We start from the raw sequence: 8,329 nt of genomic DNA on the forward strand, positions 1-8,329 counted from the left end.
GGTGTTTCCATAAGGTTCACCTAAGTAATTCACCTCTGCTATTGCAGGGTTCTCAGGATCATAAGCTTCTTCTTCAGAAGATGCCTCTTGAGTACTGTTGGATGCAGCTTGCACTCCATTCAGACTCTGAGAGATCATATTGACTTGCTGAGTCAATATTTTATTCTGAACCAATATGGCATTCAGAGTATCAATTTCAAGAACTCCCTTCTTCATAGGCGTCCTATTATTCACAGGATTCCTTTCAGAAGTGTACATGAACTGGTTATTTGCAACCATGTCAATGAGTTCTTGAGCTTCTGCAGGCTTTTTCTTTAGGTGAATGGATCCACCTGTAGAGGTATCCAATGACATCTTAGATAACTCAGACAGACCATCATAGAATATATCCAGGATGGTCCATTCTGAAAGCATGTCAGAAGGACACTTTTTGGTCAGTCCTTTGTATCTCTCCCAAGCTTCATAGAGGGATTCACCTTCTTTTTGTCCGAAGGTTTGAATATCCACTCTAAGCTTGCTCAGCTTTTGAGGAAGAAAGAACTTGGCTAGGAAAGCCTTGACCAGTTTATCCCAAGAGTTTAGGCTATCCTTAGGTTGAGAGTCCAACCATACTCTAGCTCTGTCTCTTACAGCAAAAGGGAAAAGCATGAGCCTGTAGACTTCAGGATCTAATCCATTAGTCTTAACAGTATCACATATCTGCAAGAATTCAGTTAAGAACTGAAAAGGATCTTCAGATGGAAGTCCATGAAACTTGCAGTTCTGCTGCATCAGAGAAACTAATTGAGGTTTCAGCTCAAAGTTGTTTGCTCCAATGGCAGGAATGGAGATGCTTCTTCCATGTAAATTGGAATTTGGTGCAGTAAAGTCACCAAGCATTCTCCTTGCATTGTTGTTGGGTTCGGCTGCCATCTCCTTTACTTGTTCGAAATTTTCAATCAAGTTGTCTCTGGATTGTTGTAATTTAGCTTCTCTTAATTTCCTCTTCAGAGTCCTTTCAGGTTCTGGATCAACTTCAACAAAAATGCCTTTTTCTCTGTCCCTGCTCATAAGAAAGAGAAGAGAAAAAGAAAAGAAGAGGAATCCTCTATGTCACAGTAAAGAGGTTCCTTATTGTTAGTAGAAGAAAAGAAGAAGAGAAAAATCTGAACTCAGAAAGAGAGAGAGAGGGTTCGGATTTTTGGTGGGTGAGGGAGAGATGTTAGTAGATGAATAAATAAATAGAATAAGATGAGAGAGGGGAAATTTCGAAAATAATTTTTGAAAAAGAGTTAGTGATTTTCGAAAATAGTTTTTGAAAAATGTTAGTAATTTTTTTTTGAAAATTTTTAAAATCAAAATTTAAAATAATTAGTTAATTAAAAAGAAATTTTTGAAAAAGGGGGAAGATATTTTCGAAAATTAGAGAGAGAGAGTTAGTTAGGTAGTTTTGAAAAAGATAAGAAGCAAACAAAAAGTTAGTTAGTTAGTTGAAATAAATTTTGAAAAGATAAGAAGTTAGGAAGTTAGAAAAGATATTTTGAAATCAAATTTTTGAAAAAGATAAGATAAGAAGATATTTTTTGAAAAGATATGATTGAAATTAGTTTTTGAAAAATATTTAATTTTTAAAATCTCAATTAATGACTTGATTCACAAGAAATCACAAGATATGATTCTAGAACTTAAAGTTTGAATCTTTCTTAACAAGTAAGTAACAAACTTGAAATTTTTGAATCAAAATATTAATTGATTATGTTATTTTCGAAAATTTGATATAAAAATAAGAAAAATATTTTTGAAAAATATTTTTGGAATTTTCGAAAATAACTAAGAAATTTGAAAAAGATTTGATTTTTGAAAAAGATTTTGAAAAAGGTGAGATTTTTAAATTGAAAATTTTGATTTGACTCATGAAAACAACTGGATTTTTAAAAAATTTTGAAAATGTCAAATCTCATTTTTGAATTTATGAGAGAGAAAAAGGGAAAGATATTTTTTTTTTATTTTTGAATTTTTATGATGAGAGAGAAAAACAAAAAAAATGATGCAATGCATGAGAATTTTAGATCAAAATAATGAATGCATGCAAGAATGCTATAAATGTCAAGATGAACACCAAGAACACTATGAAGATCATGATGAACATCAAGAACACATTTTTGAAAAATTTTTAATGCAAGGAAAACATGCAAGACACCAAACTTAGAATTCTTTAATGCTTAGACACTAAGAATTTCAAGAATGCATATGAAAAACAAGAAAAGACACAAAACATGCAAATGCAAAGATCAAACAAGAAGACTTACCAAGAACAACTTGAAGATCATGAAGAACACTATGAATGCATGAGAATTTTCGAAAAATGCAAGATGAACATGCAATTGACACCAAACTTATAACATGACACATGACTCAAACAAGAAACACAAAAATATTTTTGATTTTTTATGATTTTATGATTTTTTTGCATTTTTCTTTTAATTAATTTTTTTTCGAAAATCATTTTGAAAAAGAAAAATAAGGATTCCAAAATTTTTAATATGAATTCCAGGAATCTTATGCTCTAAAGCTCCAATCAAAGGGTCAGGCTTGGCTTAATAGCCAGCCAAGCTTTAGTATGTAACTCAGACATGACACGTCTAACATGCCCTACAGTCGTATTAGACATGGCTTTACAGCCAGCCATGCTTCATGAAACACTAGAATTCATTCTTAAAAATTCTGAAGAAAAATTATATTTTTTTGAAAACATTTTTATTTTAAAATTTTTTTTTTCGAAAACAAAGGAGAAATTTTGAAATATTTTTGAAAAATTTTTGAAAATAAAACAAAAAGAAAATTACTTAATCTGAGCAACAAGATGAACCGTCAGTTGTCCAAACTCGAACAATCCCCGGCAACGGCGCCAAAAACTTGGTGCGCAGAAATTGTGATTACACTTTAATTATGTAAAATTCATTGCTCTTTCTTTCCCTGGTAATGGCGCCAAACACATGATGCCAATACCATGGTTCACAACTTCGCACAACTAACCAGCAAGTGCACTGGGTCGTCCAAGTAATACCTTACGTGAGTAAGGGTCGAATCCCACGGAGATTGTTGGTATGAAGCAAGCTATGGTCACTTTGTAAATCTCAGTCAGGTAGATATAAAATAGTAATGGGTTTTCGAAAATAAATAATAGAATAGTGATAGAGGTACTTATGTAAATCATTGGCAGGAATTTCAGATAAGCGAATGGAGATGCTTTTCGTTCCTCTGAACCTCTGCTTTCCTGCTATCTTCATCCAATCAGTCTTACTCCTTTCCATGGCTGGCTTTATGTGATACATCACCATTGTCAATGGCTACTTTCGGTCTTCTCTCGGGAAAATGATCCAAATGCCCTGTCACGGCATGGCTAATCGTCTGGAGGCATCACCCTTGTCAATGGCTTCATCTTATCCTCTCAGTGAAAATGGTCAACGCACCCTGTCACGGCACGGCTATTCATCTGTCGGTTCTCGATCATGCTGGAATAGGATTTACTATCCTTTTGCGTCTGTCACTACGCCCAGCAATCGCGAGTTTGGAGCTCGTCACAGTCATTCAATCATTGAATCCTACTCAGAATACCACAGACAAGGTTTAGACTTTCCGGATTCTCTTGAATGCCGCCATCATTCTAGCTTACACCACGAAGATTCCGATTAAGAGATCTAAGAGATACTCATTCAATTCTAATGTAGAACGGAAGTGGTTGTCAGGCACGTGTTCATAGGGAATGATGATGATTGTCACGTTCATCACATTCAGGTTGAAGTGCGAATGAATATCTTAGAAGCGAAATAAGATGAATTGAATAGAAAACAGTAGTACTTTGCATTAATCTTTGAGGAACAGCAGAGCTCCACATCTTAATCTATGGAGTGTAGAAACTCTACCGTTGAAAATACATAAGTGAAAGGTCCAGGCATGGCCGAGATGGCCAACCCCCTAAAACGTGATCAATAGTCTCCTAAGATAAACAATGGATTAAAACTGAGACCAAAGATGTCTAATACAATAGTAAAAGGTCCTATTTGTAATAAACAAGCTACTAGGGTTTACAGAAGTAAGTAATTGATGCATAAATCCACTTTCGGGGCCCACTTGGTGTGTGCTTGGGCTGAGCTTGAGTGTTGCACGTGTAGAGGTCCTTCTTGGAGTTAAACGCCAGCTTTTGTGCCAGTTTGGGCGTTCAACTCTGGTTTTGGCTCCTTTTCTGGCGCTGGACGCCAGATTTGGGTAGAAAGCTGGAGTTGAACGCCCGTTTACGTTGTCTATTCTTGGCCAAAATATGAACTATTATATATTACTGGAAATCCCTGGATGTCTACTTTCCAACGCAATTGGAAGCGTACCATTTCGAGTTCTGTAGCTCCAGAAAATCCACTTTGAGTGCAGGGAGGTCAGAATCCAACAACATCAGCAGTCCTTCTTCAACCTCTGAATCTGATTTCTGCTCAAGTCCCTCCATTTCAGCCAGAAAATACCTGAAATCACAGAAAAACACACAAACTCATAGTAAAGTCCAGAATGTGAATTTAACATAAAAACTGATGAAAACATCCCTAAAAGTAACTAGATCCTACTAAAAACATACTGAAAACAATGCCAAAAAATGTATAAATTATCCGCTCATCACCCTCCTCTTGTGGTGTCCAAACCTTCTTTGTTTGGTTGTCCAATCTATCCCTTTTTATGCTCCCTTTCCTTTCCTATAAAGATTTAAAATCAGGAAATTAATATCATAAAAAATTTAAACTCTTCGGCTAGAATACAAGGGAAGAAAGGATTTGATTGTTTATTTATGAATTCCAACTAACTAACTAACTAACTATTGGTGGGTCTTTATATGCATTTTGGTGGCACCATGGGGTGACACCAAACTTAGTTTGAAGCAATGTGATGAAAAGTTTTGTTCAAAGCTCCCAAGACTAGCATGCATCTTGGTTTGCTTTGAACACCAAACTTGTTCTTCATTATATACTGCATGATAAAGATTTCACCAACTGTTTGTCAAGTTTGGGTTGAAATTCATAAACATTGATTTATTCATTATTTTAAAAACATATAAACCATGGGTTGGCTCCCATGAAGCGCTTCTTTAGCGTCACTAGCTTGACGTTTTTCCTTCATCAGGGTGGTTGGTAGTGCTTAAAGTCCTCCCCTCTTGTTGTGGACTTGTATCTATTGGTTGGATCAATGATCTCCACATGTTCTAGGGAAAGAACACTGTTGATAGTGAAGACCTTAGGTAACTGAGATGGTACAGTAGGGAGATTAGGGGGGATATCTGGGAAGTAAGCTGAGACAACTCTATCCCCTGGAGAGAAGTCTTCCGTAGGGATCTTCTTGTTCCTCCATCTCCTTGGTACCTTCTTCTTTATTTCTTTTGAGGTTGCCTTCCCCTTGGTGACCTCTTTTCTCCAAGGAGTTGTGATGCTGTCTTCACCTGCCTCTAGAGGTTTGGGTTCCTCCAACTTTTCCTTGAGCTGTGGCAATTGCTGTTTTCCTTGTTTGTCAGTTAAGGGGGTCTCAGAATGAGCTGGCTGTGCTTCAGTGCTTCTTTTTTCTTTAAGTGTCTCACTATCATCTATGCTTAGTTCCTTGTCCTCTTGATCTATTTCTTGTGAGAGTTTGAAGACATTGAAGCTGAGTCGTTCATCATGGATTCTCAATATTAGCTCCCCCTTTCTCTACATCGATAAGTGCTCTGGCCGTAGCTAGGAATGGTCTTCCCAATATGATTGGGTAAGTGTGACTCTCTTCCATGTCCAGAATGACAAAGTCTGTTGGGAGAAAGTATTTCCCAACCTTTAGCAATACATTTTCCACCACTCCTATTGCTTGCTTTTGAGTTTTGTCAGCCAGTCTGATAATAACATCTGTGGGCATTATCTCATTAATCTGCAGCCTCTTCACCAGGGATAAGGGCTGTAAGTTGATGCTGGCCCCCAAATCACATAGTGCTCTGTCGAACATAGTTTTACCTATGGCACAAGGGATATGAAAACTTCCTGGGTCTCTTCTTTTTGTAGGCAACTCAGGTTGAATAAGGGCACTACATTCCTTGTTCATCACTATAGTCTGCCCTCCCTTGAGTGAGCTTTTCCTGGGAAGAAGTTCCTTCATATACTTGATGAATACAGGCATTTGTTGAATTGCCTTGATAAATGGTATGTTCACATGCAGAGATGCAAACAAGTCTAGGAACCTTGAGTATATTCTTTTTCCCACAGCACCATTGAGCAGTTGAGGAAAGGGTGCATAGAGCTTCAGCAACTCTTGTTGTGACATTTCTGGTTCTTTGTGATCTCTATCCTCCTCCTTTATTGAGTTGTCTTCAGATTGTTTGAGAAGTTTGCCTTGCTTGTCTTTAGTCTCTTGATCACTTGTAGTGACCATTTTGCAATCTTCCCATCTTACTTTCTTTGCTTCTCCCTTGGAGTTTTTCTCCGTGTCACTTGGGAAGCTATCAGTAGGTTTGGGAATCTTCTCAGCTAAATATCCCACCTGGAATTCCAGCTTCCTAATGGTCTCTCCCTGGTTCTTAATATTGGCTCGCACCTCCTCTTTGAACACCTTATTTTCTTGAATCTATTGGTATATTCCTTCAAGTAAGGCTTCAATCTTAGAGAGCTTGTCATCAATTGATGAGTGGTTCAGAGCAGATGTGCTATTTTGGTTTTGATAAGTGTGTGGAGAAGTGTTGTTGTGGGGGTGTTGAGATGTCCTCTGGGTGAATTGCTGGTGAGCTGCATTGTTGTTGGAGTTGTAACGTCTCTGATCTTGGTTTTGATCTTGCTCACTTCCCCACCCAAAGTTTGGGTGGTTTCTCCATCCAGGGTTGTAAGTCTTGGAGTATGGATCATAGTTTTTCCTTGGTGAATTTCCAATGTAGTTGGCTTGCTCCTGACTCCCCTCTGCTTCTTCATTCACTCCTTCTTGGATTGTTGATGAAGATGAGATTGCTGCTACTTGGTTCCTCTCCATCTTCTTGATGAGGTCAGCTAGCTGCTGGGTAATGAGCTTGTTTTGGGCCAACAGAGTATCTACATTGTTTAGCTCCATCACTCCTCTTGTGTTCCCTCTTTTGGAAGCATAGAAGTAGTCGTTTTCTGCTACTGTTTCAATAACATCTGTGGCTTCCTCAATGGTCTTTTTCTTGTTCAAAGATCCTCCAGATGAATGGTCTATGGCCTTCTTTGACTCATAAGAGAGCCCTTCATAGAAAATGTGCAGCTGCACCCATTCGTTGAACATGTCAGGTGGACACCTCCTTGTTAAGTCCTTGAACCTCTCCCATGCTTCATACAGAGTCTCACCATCTTGTTGCCTGAAAGTTTGAACCTCAGCTCTCAGCCTATTGATTCGTTGAGGAGGGTAGAATCTTGCTAAGAATTTGTTCACCACATCCTCCCAAGTTGTCAAGCTCTCCCTTGGGAAGGATTCCAGCCACTTGGCTGCCTTGTCCCTGAGTGAGAAAGGAAATAAGAGCAGTCTATAGGCGTCAGGATGAACACCATTAGATTTCACTGTGTCACATATTCTCAGGAAGGTGGTCAAATGTTGATTGGGGTCTTCTTGAACACCTCCTCCAAACGAACAGTTGTTTTGAACAAGGGTGATGAGCTGTGGTTTAAGTTCAAAGTTGTTGGCATGGATTGTTGGCTTTTGGATGCTACTTCCACAATTGCCTAGGTTTGGATTGATGTAAGAGCCCAAAACTCTTCTATCCTCCCCAGCATGATTTGCTCCACCTCCTCTGCCATGGTTGTGAGTCTCTTCTTCATGATGTTTTTCCATGTTTTCTTCCATGTTTGGTTCAAAGTATTTCTCAAAGTGTTCCTCCTCTTCTTCAGCACCAACTACACGTTTTTCTTTTGCCTCCCTCCTTAGTCTAAGGAAGGTTCTCTCAGGTTCAGAATCAAAGGAAGTTGAAGCCCCACTTCTTCTCCCTGTCATACAACCAACAAGTACAAGCAAAGAAAATAGGTGCAGACAGTATTTGTGTCAGAATTACTGTTAGTTGTGGGTGATGCAATATATCAAACAGTTAGTGGGTTAGCAAACAGAATTGAAAATAACAAAGAAAAACAAAAGAGTAGAGGGGGAAGGGAAGAAGTTTAACTAAAACAAAAAGTAAATCACTCAAACAGAAAATGAAATTCACAAAATAAAAATGCTCAATCTAGTGATCTTCCAATTTAATCATTGTTGATGCACAATCAATCCCCGGCAACGGCGCCATAAACTTGATGCGCGGAAAACTTGTCTCTCAACAAATCTCCCTTCGGCAAGTGTACCAAATTTGTCGTCAAGT

The 8,329-nt window shown here is 38.1% G+C and overlaps 2 non-coding genes across 2 annotated transcripts; both read left to right on the forward strand.

Moving 5' to 3' along the window:
• Positions 1-408: 408 nt before the first annotated feature.
• On the forward strand, positions 409-516 carry LOC148545902 (small nucleolar RNA R71). Its single transcript, XR_015901845.1, has one exon. It is a non-coding gene; the product is annotated as a small nucleolar RNA R71 (small nucleolar RNA).
• Positions 517-7,267: 6,751 nt separating this feature from the next.
• On the forward strand, positions 7,268-7,371 carry LOC148545903 (small nucleolar RNA R71). The gene has a single exon (XR_015900399.1). It is a non-coding gene; the product is annotated as a small nucleolar RNA R71 (small nucleolar RNA).
• Positions 7,372-8,329: the final 958 nt, after the last annotated feature.

Source organism: Arachis ipaensis, chromosome B9, assembly GCF_059453495.1.
Source record: "Arachis ipaensis isolate K30076 ecotype BB chromosome B9, ASM5945349v1, whole genome shotgun sequence".
Lineage (NCBI taxonomy): Eukaryota > Viridiplantae > Streptophyta > Magnoliopsida > Fabales > Fabaceae > Arachis > Arachis ipaensis.